Here is a 3,046-nt window from a genome sequence, read left to right as displayed (position 1 = left end):
CACTGTATTACTTGTAACGATTTGGTATACTTGCCAAAAAGTTATCAAGTTTTTGGCGCCGTTGCCGGGGACTTGTGTTCCAACACAAGGCAATTTGGACATTTGTGACTCTTTTAGACTTTGTTGTGAATTTTGCTTTTGAATGTTGTTGTGTATGCAGTTGTGACTACAAATGTTTATACTTTCCATTGGTTTGGTTTGTGCTTAAAGCTTGTTTTGGGGTACGCCTTAGAGCATGATCTAGTTGTTGAAAGATCCTAGGGATGGGATTTCAGCAGCCGAACTAGCTAAATCAACCCAGATTTTACAAATCACCAGGGATGGGATTGTGAGTTTGGGCCCTCACTGTTCTGGTTCTTAATGCAAGTTTTGATACATTCTTAGGCCAAGGGATTGGGTGAGGTGTGTCAAGCTTAGATAGGCACAACAAGAGGGATCTGAGTGTTTTTACCTTAGAGAACAGGGAAAGTAATATTCATCACCTTAGGAAAGTACTAAGTGATCTTGCAACAAGAGGGATCTGAGTGAGGTTATTTAGGAAATTCATTTCGATCATTCTGCATATTAGAACTGTTAAGTTTGAATGTGTTTTTGTGACGCTCCAGTCGCAGAGCGCACATCTGACGTGCGCTCAGCGACCAGAGTATTTTATAAGGCAGTGATTTGCTCGCACAGCGCATCGCATGCGCTTTACGTGAGAGAAAAAGAATTTGTTAATTATATTGTGGTTCGCACAGCGCTCCAAATGCGCTTTGCGACTTAAATATTTAATTTTCTCTCTCTAAAGCAATTCGCATAGCGCATTTAAATAGCAAAGCGAGAAAAATCATTGAGGCAAACTGGGAGAAATTAAGTAGTTAAATCGCATAGCGCAAAATGTGAGAAAGGATTTTGTACATTTATTCGCACAGCGGACAGCTGAAGTATGCTCTGCGAATTTTTCAAAAAAAAATAAAAAAATAAAAAAATAAAAAAATAAAAAATTCAAAAAGGTAAATTAGCATAGCGCACATGTGGTGGCTAAGCTAATTATGCCATTTCTTAAAAAAAACACATTAAATTAAAATGAAAAAAAAAAGAAAAAGAAAAAGAAAATGCACAGCATAGCGCACACCTTGGTGCACTCAGCGAATGCAAAAAAGAAAATTAACATTAGCATAGCGAAGTATCAGATGCTAAGCTAATATTTTTTTCTTATTAAAAAAAATAAATAAATAAAATCTCTAAAGAAAATAAAAAAAAATTAAAAACACATTAGCAAAGCGCTAAGTTTGGGTGCGCTTAGCTAATGTTAATTAAAAAAAAATCTCAAAATAAAAAAATAAAAAAAATATACAAATAAAAAATCTAAAAAATAAAAAAAAAAAGTTTAAAAGTACATTAGCATAGCGCATAACCATTGTTGCGCTAAGCTAATGTTTTCAAAAAAAAAAGCAAAAAGAAAAAGCAAAAAAAATAAAAAATAAAAATAAATAAAAAAAAATAAATAAAAAATTAAAGTACACATTCACATAGCGCACAATTTTAGTACGCTTAGCGAATATTGTGCAGATGCTTTCTCCCACAACACCACATGATCTTTTTCAAGAGCACATCCTGCTGTAGCATAGCAAGAAAACCTTCTTTTAAATTGTGATCGACATTGATTCTCTTTTGAGTTTGCGAACCCGGCCTGAGGGCAGGCCTAAGTCCAGGTGGGGGAGTGCCTATGCGGAGGAGGATGATGATGAGGAGCTCAATCCCAGATAGACAACAAAGTCACGAGACATGTGAAAGCCAGTGGAGATCCTGACCAGATGGGTCCTGGTAGAGCAAATGGACAGACTCTCCTATTGTTTCATGTTTATTGTTATTTTTGTATTTCAGTTAAGTTGTTTTATTGTGGAACTCTGTTTGGTTGTTTATGTTTGGTGTTGTAAAGACATTGATGTTTTGATTTAATGATTATGCATTATCTGATTAAGTTATGTGATTCTTGAGGAAGATGACTTGTATGTGTATGATTGTTGTGCTTCAAAATTTTATCTGTGTGTTCGAAAATGACCAGATCTGAGTGTTGAGAGCAGATGTGATTGAGAGATGTAGATTTGTCTGGATATGGAATTGGCTTTTGCATGAGTTTGATTTTACGTACATACACACTTCTTGGTTAAAAATGAAAAGGGCCCTGTTTGTTAATGATTATACAACTACTTGGCCAGATAGCCAACCCTTAGACACTGTGCTTCATTTGTAAAACCTTTTTGAGCCTTGATTTCTTTCTTTCACCTTGAGCCTAATATGTTATCCTACCTTATACCTTAGAAGAGAACATGTACTGTGAATTTGTGAGTTTAAGGTTGAATTCAAGTTTGGGGGAAGAAAAGATCAATAAAAAAATTGAAAAAAAAAATATTGCTCAAATTGAAAAAGAAGGTTGAGCTGTAAAAGAAAATGGTGTGTGATAAATGATATATGTTGGGGATTTGAGTACTGAATTGGGAATTGAAGTTGTTCTCTTCTTAATAGGTGTCTTTGAATCCAAGAAAAACCATTATTCTTTTTCTAGCCAAGCCAAGCCTTACCCTGAAAAGACCTTTGGACTTAACCAATAGTGTGTGAAGTGTCTGAATAAAATGAAATGCAAATGCTGATGAAGTTTTATGACAATTCTACTATCATGTGAGGACAAACACTTGAGTGGTAAGGAATGATAAATGTTGATCTGGTTATTCATATTCTATGCACAGGTGATTTTGTGAGTACTGTACCATGTCATATTTGTTTGAATCTTTGAGAATGCATGTGATTTTTTTTTCTGATGTGCAAAGTCATTCTATCAAAATGTCAAATGTCTGTTGTGTCGTTCATTTTTTTTTTCTTTCTGTGATTTCCTGAGGGCATGAAATAATTCAAGTTTGGGGGAGTTGATAAGTGTGAAAATGAGTTATTTTTACACTTATAAATGATCTCAATTTTATAATTATTCATGTTATTACTCAGTGAAAAGTTGTAATAGGAAGTAGATTGTTTCGTAAAATATTGTTCAGGAAAAGATGTATAAATG

This window comes from Vigna radiata, chromosome 9 (genome assembly GCF_000741045.1).
Source record: "Vigna radiata var. radiata cultivar VC1973A chromosome 9, Vradiata_ver6, whole genome shotgun sequence".
In the NCBI taxonomy this organism is placed as follows: domain Eukaryota; kingdom Viridiplantae; phylum Streptophyta; class Magnoliopsida; order Fabales; family Fabaceae; genus Vigna; species Vigna radiata.
The sequence above is the reverse complement of the archived record's forward strand: the minus strand, read 5'-3'. Positions refer to the sequence as shown.